Source organism: Ammospiza nelsoni, chromosome 7 (genome assembly GCF_027579445.1).
Source record: "Ammospiza nelsoni isolate bAmmNel1 chromosome 7, bAmmNel1.pri, whole genome shotgun sequence".
Classification (NCBI taxonomy): Eukaryota; Metazoa; Chordata; class Aves; order Passeriformes; family Passerellidae; genus Ammospiza; species Ammospiza nelsoni.
This window is the reverse complement of record NC_080639.1, coordinates 33,163,143-33,174,902: the sequence shown is the minus strand read 5'-3', so window position 1 is coordinate 33,174,902 and position 11,760 is coordinate 33,163,143.

Here is an 11,760-nt window from a genome sequence, read left to right as displayed (position 1 = left end):
AGTGTTTCTGCTGGGAGAGAGTTTAATAATTGATATAGATCCAGTTTAGTAGCAGCTTTGATGGCTCTTAGAATGGTACAACCTTGGTTAAAGGTTCCAGCTGACATTGTATAGCTGTGAAGTGAAGCACAAACATTTTAGTAGGATGTGTATAATAACTTTGACCATCCATTTTGTTTCCCATTTATACTTGGCATTGAAAGGAAGATGGAATTCCAGCTAGTCTGAGATGTGCATTTATTGTTGAGGACAGTCAACATCCAAACTTTTTAATGGATATCTCCTTCTGCAAGTGTTTTACTGTTTCTAGGCAGGCTTTGAGGTTTCCCGGTTCTCTGAAGAACAAACAATCGTGGCTGCAGGGGCTGAGTGGGGCTGACACATTTACGGCAGCGATGGGTTTTCCTGTTGTGCTGGATCCATCTGACAGTGACATCTGGTGCCCAGTAACTTAAGTGCAGGTGCTTCAGGGTTCTGCTCTGCTTTTTCCGCCGTGACAAAAAGCCAGCAATCCGAAGCCTAGGACTCTTAGTGCCTCCCTCCTCTCCTGTCACTGGCTGCATGCCCTACAAAACAGGTGTAGCAAATTGGACCAGAGCAGCTTAAGGCTTTCATAGTCTTTAGTGAAGCCTCTGCATTCTGCTTTCATCCCTTGTAGCACCTGTCTGCTGCAAATACATTAAAGGAGCAGAGGAAAATCCCTGAGCATTTGTAATAATCTTCCTGCTTACTTTTTGTTTATACTGAGATGCTTAGAAGTAGGGACTTGCTCACCTTTTGTTCTGGAAAACATTATAGAGAAGACTATTCCCAATTCCTACACTATAAAACAAATCTCATTAAAAGGTTGAAGACAGTAAGGTGAGTAAACAGCAAGAATAGCATCCCAACATTTTTGGGATACAGATATTTGCTCCAGACAGGCTTTTCACAGTATAGGGAGAATGTGGATAAAGGCACACATAGGTTATAAACAACCTTCTCATTCAGTAAGCAGTGGACATCCCTTTCCAGGCTGTTCAGAGACTGCAGTAGCTGCCCAGACGCCTCTCCTGCTCCCCAGCTCATCTTGCCTGTTCCTTGGGTAAAGCTGGGAGAGGAATCTTGGCTCTTTCTAGGCCTGATCAATAAAGTAAACTGTTCCTGCACTGCAGAAGGGGAGCAGCTTATCCTTTGAGGCCTGCCTTCTATTGCTTTTACAAGATGAAACAGAGTCAGAGATATAAGCCTTTGCTCCAGCCTCAGATCTGAATGTCCTTGAGTTTGAGATTTGGGCTGAAACTGAAGCATTCCTAAAGTTCAGTTTCATCCCATGAACTTTAGTTTGCTCTTCAAATCAAGACTTTAGTCTGTGTCTGCCTATGTCACTGGTACTTGAGTTTGAAGATATTGTTTATCCCTTTCCCCCTTTAAAAGGGGCAGGTCTGGGGGTGTGAACCCAACTTTCCACACATTTTGAATTTTTTCTGGAAGTAAATCAGCAGTGGAGCATTACCTGTGAGCAGTCCTGGAGATCCCTGCAGGTAACTGGTTTGGCTCCACACTGCTGTCTTGCCATTAACCATTCAGCTTTTTTCTTTCTTGTCAGCTTTATGTAATAATGCCCAGACTCCAGCAACAAAATGCTTGTTTGTTGCTGCAGGCCTGGCATTGTTGACTTTCCATCTCTGTGATTCTGCACCATAGGTCTGTGCAAGTCTCTTTGCATGAAAACTAGTTCTCTGAAATTGGCACTAACTTTCTAGTCTGTGTTACCTAAAAGTTTAGTATCATGCACCTTGGACCACCTTCTCCTTGGTGGTCATTTTAATAAAAATACAAAGCAGATTAACGCAGACTTGAAAAGGCTGTCCTTCTTCCCAATAGTATGAACAGCTGGCAATTGCTGCTTCTTACCTACCTAACAGTTATTCTTTTAATCTCAATTTTTCCTACTTAAATAAATATCCCTTGAGGCAGTGAAAGCAATTTTTGATTAAGTGTATTGAGATTAGTTCCAATGCATTGAGTGTGTCTAAAAATCCAGTTATCTATTGAAGACTCTACAGATTACCACAATCCAGTGTGATAAAACCATGTGGGATTTTATCACCGTTTTCATTTAGTTTTCCATCCTAGATTTACTCATTCTATAATAATCATACTAAAGTATTTCAAAATGTCAATTATATCCTCTCACTTGCTCCATTTAAAAAATACACATGTATTTTTAGCATGTTTTCTTTTGCTCTGGTACAGAACTCTAGACAGTCAAAAAAATATTGCTTGAAAAGAGGCATTTTGTGTTTTTGAGGATTGAGTGAGTGATTCTGTATTAGTTTTTTCACTTGAGCAGGTAATATCCCAATTTTACAGACTAAAATCTTACTATTTGATTTGTTTTATATTCATATATATGACATATGCATTCTATTCAATTACATGTTAGCCACTTAGAGATCCACAGAAGTTCAATCCACAGGCATGTGGATCATGTCAAACCCTTTCTTCTCTAGGCAGCTATTTGTGCATTATAAAAGTAACAAACAAAGAAGAAGGATGTATTCAAACTTTTCAGGCTCCATCAAAACTTCATTTACTTACTATGGACTCTCACTGAAACTTTCAGGCATAATACAAATGAAGATAGTGTAGTGTGGGTTCTGACAAATGCAGAAAATTCAAAATAATTAAGAATGCATACTACTGATTAAAGAGTATTTGAAATGCTACATCAGATTATGAATCATCTGCCCATTGGTCATAACATACAGGAAAATTAAAAATTAGCTGAAGGATATTAATTAAAGAAGATTAAAAGAAAAATGCTACTTAGTATGAAAGAATAGAGTGTGTTCATTGTTGAAGTGAACTTCTAACACTTTAATATGTATATAAGCTTATTATGTGTGTTTCACTCATAATTGCAATATGTGAAATCTGAAAAAAACAGAAATGTACCCCAGAATTTGCAATTTCTTACAGGGCTGAGATTCTTCTCTCAGCCACTGCTTTTTGAAGCGGCTAGTCAAATTTAGAGCCTGGACTTTCCAAATGGTTACTTTAGCTCAAGGTTTTGAGAAAAAAAAGTTTTGTCTTTATTTGTAGTCCTTTAGGGAGATATGTCCATTATGGTGGGAACAGTTTTTGTATGTCCCAGACATTGTACACAAGTATCCATTTGATTTTGGGAGGTCAAACAGACAAGTGACCTCCCAAAGTTTTTGATCTCTCCTTTTCTGTTGCAGTTTCTCAAGAAACATGGTAGTATTTGGAGCGTGTAGCAAATGTGTCCTAAGTTTAAAGCCTCCCTGTAATGCATGAAAGAAAGTATTGCCTTCTGTTAAAGGAACTTCCTTTGAAGCTCCAGATAGTTTATGGAGGAAGGGAAGGAAAAATCTATTTTAGGAACCAGTTGTGAGTGGGAGTGAAGAGGAAATGAGGTCTCTTGGGAATCCCTTCTCCATACAGCATTGCTGTAAACTTTTTTTTCTGAAAAGAGAAAGATTCCAATTTGTTTTTCATTCAAATATGTTTAAATGATTGCAAGAGTAAATTACCCCTAGTAATAAAATCTAATAACTACTATACCCATATTTCAACACAAAACTCAAATCTTGAGTGCGTTAGACAACAAGAGGAGAAACTGTGAAATACTTTCAAAGCTATTTTTCTACCCAGTTTTTTGGTGCTTTTGGAACATATTTTTCATTCTAAATGTTGAAACCAGTATGCTCAGGTAGGTGATGGCCAGGTCAAGCATTCCAGCTTCAGTGGTGTGTGGTGCAGCTGTGCAGAGCTGGAGTGTTTGCAGTGCTGCCCTGGGACAGAGGTCACTTTCTTGTAGAAAGACTCTGGAATTGAAGCTTGTTTGACTGAGGCTACTGGTGACACTGCACCAGACATGGCTGGCTTAAAGAAGGGCTGTTTGTTCCCCAGAAGTATCAGAACACAGCAGTGTGGGGGTGACAGCTGATGGAGGAGAAATGTCTCTGCTAAGCCGCGTCAGGCACCTGCATGTGTGCAGAGAGCACTGCAGGGGGATGAAGGATGGGCTGCCATACCAGTGGTGCTCCTTTCCCTGCCAGGTGGCCTCTTTGCCTGCAATGCTGGCAACTGCTGGATGTGCTAAAAGGATTTATTGCTGCTAAAATTTAGGAGGAAAAGCAACAACAGGCTGTAGTATGCAAAAATGCGTGTCAGAGGGTTATCACTCCTTATACTGCATCTCTGCCTCATCCATTTCTCTTCCAACATCCATGTGTTCTGGGTACCTAAACACCTTTTCCACCACAGAAGTGACATTTTCCAGCAAAGTGCTGAGAAACTAAGGGAATTGTACAAGGTCATACAAGGACTTGTGATTAAACACACAGTTGAACCTAAATTTCTTGTGTTAAGCTGGAGGTCTAACCAGTGCCCCATGCTACATTGATGGAGGAAAATGTCCTGTAGGTATCACCCTCTATAACTTTGGGGGAAGGCACCCCTGAAGAGTGGCACCTCTGCAGCAGGTGCTGATTTAAGTGTGAGAACTCATTTCTCCAAATCCAGCGTCCCTTGCAGGGTGTGAGTTACCAGCAGTGCACTGAAGGGTTTGCAGTGAAGGAACTTTCTGGGCTCCTGCAGCTCTTACCTGCAGCAATGTATAGAGACAACAGAACGCCTGAAGTTTTTCCCATTTGTCTTTTTTCTGTGGTAATAAAGGGCTGAGAAGTGCTGTGAATCAAAAGGTTAGCTGCAATCACACAGCTGGCACAGTGAGCTGCTCTGCACCCTGCTGTGCTGGCATTGCTTTGTGCTGGAAGGGTGAGCTGTGATGTGCAGGGACAGGTAAAGTGTGTTGCTGCCTCCAAATGAATGAATGCTAGAAAGTGTGCATGTGCATGATATGGACATATTTCCTGGATTCTCAGTGAAGGAAATCTTTCCTACAGCATTTATGGCAGCTTGGAGAATTCATCTTCTCTAATGTTCTTATAATTGCTGTGACCTAGAGCTGGTTGAACATTCACCCCACTGTAATGTGTTGCTACTGAAAAAATGTTGATTTCACTAGTCAAGGTGTATCTCTGCTTGTAAACTTGTCTGTGAGATTCCTTTGAGATTACTCATTTTGCTATGATTGATGCAAAATTAAAGTCATTTGGCTGTTTGAATATAGATACTCTCTGTTAAATATTTGGGATGCTACAAATGCTTGTCTCAAAACAAAAATAGAACATTTACCCAGAAATTTGGAAATGTTTGCTTAATTTTTATGATGAAATTATTTCCTAAAATGTCAAATTTTCTCCACAGATGTTAATTTCTGCACTTAGAACTTCCCTGTAAGTCTAGATGACATTGCTACGTCAACTCTCTAATAAGAAAAACATGGAGAATATTTGGCTTTTCCCACTCTAATGCAAGCTCTGTCTGTAATACTGCTGTGTTGACATACTTCTCAGAGCTTTGCGAAACATTAATTTGAAAGGTTTTGGATGTCAAGCTCATTTTGAGGCAAGAAGCTCCATTTTACTTCCTCTCACCAGAAGGATCTATTGCCTATCTGCTTTCAGAGCAGGAGAATGTACACTACTAAAAATTCTGCAGCGTTCAGGCTGTTCTGACATTTCCTTCCTCCAAACATGAAAAGCTTTGACACCCAGCTCTGATCAAGCTTCTCTTTCTACTGACATACTTCATTAGTCTGTGTTTTCTACTTAAAATTTATCTGTAGAGCAGCATTCCAGGGTATGTTGCATGGTCTCACAAAAGAGGGAATGTGATGTAGTGGGAGCTCAGTCATACATTTATCAGCTTACCTATGTGTTTGGTGATAATGTGTATTCATCTGTCTGCAGTTTTAGTCAGGAAGTGGTCTCAGATCAAAGTCTGTCATCTCTTTAAACATCTTTCAGTTGGTTCTGCATTTTGGAGCCACTCTGTTCCCTTCCAGTTCAAAAGAAATCTGTTTGCCTTTAACCATTTCTGGTTTGTGCTAAACCAGAAGAGCATACAACAAACATGCAATGATTGTTTTCTGTGCCTATGAAAGTGTGCAATTTTTAGATGGAGCCAGGTGTTATGCGGACAGCTCACCACTACAACAGGCATTCTCATTCCACTGCTCAGTACCTCTGTGCTTTCTTAGGACTTTTCCCACTGTGTTTACTGGAAAGCTGGAGCTCCTCTGGGTGCTGGAGCTGCTGCATGTGCTGCCTATTGTATTTTTCATGATCTTCCTGCAGTCACCTTGTGCCTCCCACCGAGTGATTGTCTCTGTCATGTTCTGCCAGTTGGTGGGTGCCTTTCCCAGCAAGGTGTCAATCTGACTCCCCCATGTCTCACTCACTGTAATGATCCAATGTAAATGTTGTGAAGACATATCAATGTCAGAGGAGCTTTCTCTTCACAAAGTGCTTTGATGCTTTTGAAATGTGCTTCCTTGCTCTCAGGAGACTTTATTCAAGGTTAAGGAGCTTTAGGAGAAGATTGGAGCCATTTGCCATCTAGTTTCAAAGAAGCATTTATAAGAGCAGTGGCTTCTATTCTCTCCTGGACTGGCCTAGGCTTAATAAAATCTGTACTTCCTAGATTTTAATGTTCAGTTCTTAGCAGGATCAACCCCAGTAATTCATCATTTAAAATAATGTGAGGCATCATTTAGGCTCTGAAGGATGATTTTAGGGTTTTTTTTTTTTTAGTTATTCTAAACCATTTCTCATCATATCTTGTTTTCTTCTAGCTAAATGAATTGTTCTAGTTATTCCTTTCTGACAAGGTCTCATAAATTACTTATTATTTAACAAATCTAGTGTTTGAAACAATCACCTTTTAATTTTTTGGTACTGCCTTCACAGTGAATACTACTTCCTTTGGCAGCATGTAACGGCAGGCTTTGCAGTTAGTTTTTCTGAATATCTCTCACAAGACTTGGGAGTCTGGTGAGAGATATTCAGAAATGCTAACACACAGGAGCTCACGCCCTGTTGAACGTGTCTCTTTGCTCTCAGCAGCTGTCTTGTACTTCTGTTGCAGCACATTGTATCCATTTCTTTTCATGTTAAAAAGTTTGCACAACAGTGAGAAGGGTACAAAATTTATGTGGCAGCAGTGGTAACTTCAGTCCTAAATGAGCAATTACACTTCCTAGTGAAACATGACCAGCTGGCCCAACCATCTGGGTCTGGCGATGCTTCCTAAGCTTGTTTTGACTGATTTTGAAGGTGTCTCTGTGGAAGTGCCAAAAATGAACAGAGACTTTGCTACAAGGGGACTTTCATCACCTGTTTGATTCTTCATTACAAAGACACAGGAACTAAACCAAAGATGGCTGTTTTCACCTCTAATTGGGGACCTCAGTTGAGTCAATCATGGAGGTCAATCATTGGGTGATGATATGAGGCCATCCCAGGTTGATTTGCCACTTGCTCCATAGTAAAAGCACCAGCAAGTAATAGGTTTGGATAAGAGACTTATCTAACACAGCAGGTGCTATTTATCTCTTCTGCAGAGAGCCCATCTTTGTTCTGGCATTGCTGTTTTGCCACAATTTATCCCAGCACTTCCTCTGTGTGTGCATTAGCAGCAATAGAAGATGGGACACGTCAAACCTCTCTTGACAGAAAATACCTTTAAAAACCTTTCCAGGGAGCATTCACTTTACTCTAAATCCCTTTCTTCCCAGTGAGATGCCTGGAAGAGAACATAATTTTTAACACATTCATCTCTTCTTTAAAATTAATTTTTAAAAGTGGAAACTCCTTGTTTGTCTTTGCTTTGGTGCACCTGCACAGCATTGGCTATTTCTTCAAAGTAACGTGCTTGAGGGTTTTTTCCCCCTGTTTTTAATGTAGCAAAATGCTTCATTTCAGCTCTGATCTGTGCCTTGGCTCAGTGAAATTGCCATTAAGATCCTACTGCTGCTTTTTATCCTGGTGGGCCTCAGACCCTCACAGCTGTGAGAGCTGCAGCTTTGCAGGAATCTGGCCCAGAGAGGAGGGAGGAGGCTCAAAGTTCTCATCCTGGAGAGCGGTGTGTTGGCAGCTCTGTAGCAGCTTTCAGTGTTGAATTCATCTGAAAAAATACAGTTAGGGATAATCTTGAGAAAAGAAAAAAAACCCCAAAATAGTTTGGAACATTTTTATTTTAATAAATTAAAAATCCTATGTTAGAAACCAGAAAATCAGTCCAGTAGGAAATTCTCAGTGTTTTCCTGCCCTTACTCATAAACTAGACACCTTTCTTTGATTCCAATTATTTTAATACCAAACTGACAGCAGCAGACTACTAGATTTATTTCTTGGGTTTTATTTGGTGTGTAGAAAAAACCTTTACTTTTTCAGCTTTGTTTACACATCTACATATATTAAAAAGTCAAAACTACTTTCCTTTGCCCTCACCCTGTTGGGGCTGTTTGCTTCCATGGGGCTGGGTCTGCTGCCAACCAGGGCACTCGCCATATTATTCCTCCTGTATTCCTTCCTGCATCACTCCTTGGAAAAATGCTGCCATTTCTCACAGAATGAAAAAAGGAGACAGCAAAATGGAAAGCTGAAAAAGCAAAGTGTGGTTAGTTTTAAAGGATAGCACAGACAGTAAATGAAAATTGTGAACAGGAGAAGGAGTGACACAAATTTATACTCTCGTAGCTCCCTTCCAAATGAGAAATGGGCATAACCCCTGTGTGTGCTGATTTGCACGCATGAGGAGAGGGACTGGGCTGGGTGAAAAATAACCTGTCGTTCTGGCCTGTCACTTGTTGAACAGTCCAAAGGCTGGAGGGAGATTCATGCCGGCGTGTGTCGGAACCCGAGCGGCTCCTGCGCCGCTGTCCCAGCCGGGTGAAGCCCCGCGGCATCTCCCTGTGCCCTGTTCCCGGCCTGCTCCCGGTACACCGGGAAGGGCAGGGGAGGCTCGGGGCAGGCCGGTGTTCCGCAGGCAGGGCAGGGATTCCGAGCAGGGCGGGAATTCCGAGCGCGGCCCCCGGCAGGTGTCAGCAGAGCCCCGCGAACGCCGCGGGCTCCGAGCGGCGCTGGGACCGCGGGCAGCGCAGGGTCGGTACTGCACTGAAGAACTGCTGTGACACAGCTAATCCCAAATGTTTCCATAGCCTAGACACGAAGTGTTAACAAGCTGGAGTGACCCTTGCTTCAGAGCTGGTGTATGTCCACTGAAAATGAACTCACTAAAATTCCCTGGCATCCTTCCTCACAGTGTGAGAAATGCCGCACAGCCTTTGACGTGCAGTTTCCGTGTTTCCTTGCCCACTTATTCCTAATGAAGCACATGAATTCATCATGTGTACTGAGATAAATTCATAGTGTGTATTGAGATAATGTTAAGGTTTGCAGGAAAAAAGTAGAATGGCAAGTACTTGGCCTTAGCTGATAACTTACTTGGTTGTAAAGGGAAGGTCAAAATTCATATGCTTTACAATTAATTTCTAGCAGCTATCAGCTGCTTCCCAAACCTTATGTCACTCTAGTTACACGTGATTTTTATACTTAACTTCTAAACTAAAAAAATTATGAGAGCTCAAAATCTCCCTTTTTTAACCTACGGTGGTGATGTGCTGTCTTACAGCCATTTAATCCATGGATATCAGTCCATGCTTTTCAAAAGCTGAGTAAATAATTCTGTATTAGCATAAATGCGCCTATTGACTTTCTGTGACTTAAGGACTGCATTTTTGGAGGCTGCACTGAAACTCAGAAATGCTTTGTTTTAAGAGATGTTCTAACATATGCCTTGCTTGTACGTTTCTAGATGGTTTTAGAATATTCTATTGTTTTTTAACAAGGAAAGCAAAAATGCTACCCTGTACATACAATCAAAACTGTTGAAACTATTTTGAGAAGTTGCTTGGCTGTCTGGAAAGCTGTCTTATTGAAAGGCAAAGATGATGAATAACCACTGTCCTGTATATCCACTTCTGTGTCATAGCATTTTTCCATTTGCAGATCTCAAAATGCTTTCTTTTCTGTGACTTGAGCACTTCCATGATCTGTCTCTTTCCTGGACAGTTCTGTCAGATGAGTGACTTCTTGTTAATGGCAGGCAGAGCTGCTAGGAAATCCTCCTCATAACACTCTAGAATTTAGGAAAATAAATTTATCTCCTTCGAAATGCAAGTCCATCTTACCATTGTCCTTAATGGAAAATTTATTCTTTGAATGTGTTCATGTGTAATAAATTCATTTATTTTCAATGTTTCTTTTTCCCTGACTAGAGCAATGGGGAAGCCCTTGGGCATTACAGTGGATTGTCCTTCTTTTCCTCTTGCCCAGCTATCTCCAGCCACGGGTCATGCATTGGAGTCTGGTACACAGCTGTGTGTCTAAACGGGGAGTGGTTCAGAGAGCTCCTCTGGAATTAAACAAGGTGAAAACAGGCCCCTGCAGGGACAATGTAGATGGGCTGCCCTTGTCCAGGTGCTCCTGCTCTCCCTACAGGGCTTGCTTTCCACAGGGAATATGCAAGAAATCACTTTGATTTTGAGATTTTGTCTTAAATTATGGCAAAATTTTATGATGATCATCGTTATGTGAGCAACAGGAACAGGACTATAGTCTTCCATTCCCCTGTTCAGCTTCCGTATCACATCTACTTCAGTAACGTGCTCAAGAACAATCTCATTTGCCTTTTGTACATATTTTTCAATATTTTTTGCTAAAGAGTTTTGCTCGATAATATTTGAACTCCAACAGAGTTAGTATTTCAGCAGATCTCTATCGATTTTCTCCAAAGATATTTTACCAGTGAAAATGGATTGAATTTTCTTGGAGTGGCAGAAGATTTAGAAACAAGATACAATGAGGTCTCAGCCTTTTTTTTAATTTTAACTTTCATTTGCTAAAATCCCAATACATTGAGCATAAGTGAGAAAAAGCAAGATGGATAGGAAAAGGCAAAGTAATATGGTAGAATTAGTTTCAATTTCCTTTGCAGGGCATGTATGGGTCATTTTGACATCTTGCTGTGTACATTTAGAGAATCGAGTACTCAAATAAGCTGAGCTTTTCCCTCTTCACATTGATCTGCTCAGGTTCAACATAACCTATCACCTGGCCAAAAGCTCATTATTTTGTTAAGTGAGTCAGCTGCATAAGCAGTTCTCCTGCTGAACGTGCTGATCCTATTAAGTTATAAATTATTTAAGACTATTTTCTGTTTTGTTTCAGCCAGAGAAATGAGGACACCTCATCACTTCTGCAGGATCATGTGTTTCTTGGGGTTCACACAAATCAGTTTATAAATGACAGTGTAAGGGCAAGGATGGCTTTGCTGAATCAGCAGCACTACCTGTTTGTGCCCAGAGAGGAACAACAAACAAACTGTTCCAAGAGCACAGAAAGAATGGACAGCTTGGCAGCGGGTGTGAGGTGGGAACAACAAGGGGACAAAAAACTGCCCCAGCTTGTGAAAATGTCCCAGTTTGTGACCAGCTCTGGCCACATCTGTCATTTGCTGTGTTTGACCTGGAGCAGCCCTCAGGGGGAGAATGGCCAGAATGTGCAGGGCCCTGCATGCCTGGGCACAGCTGGCACTGGGTAGGCATCTGCAGGAGTAGAGGGGCTCCAGCACAGCTGGGCTCTCCTGGCAGCTGTCTGGGGAGCAGGCTGGCTCTGAGGGCAGCCCTGCCACAGCTGTCCTGCTGCTTGCTTTGTGCACCAGCCCAAGCCCTGTGCCTGTTGTGCTTCCACAGCTACAGCATCCCGTCCTCGGGACAGCCTGTGAGCTGAGTATCTGAGAGCAATGGGGAGTCAGCACTTCTCTAAGCATAAAAGATCTGAT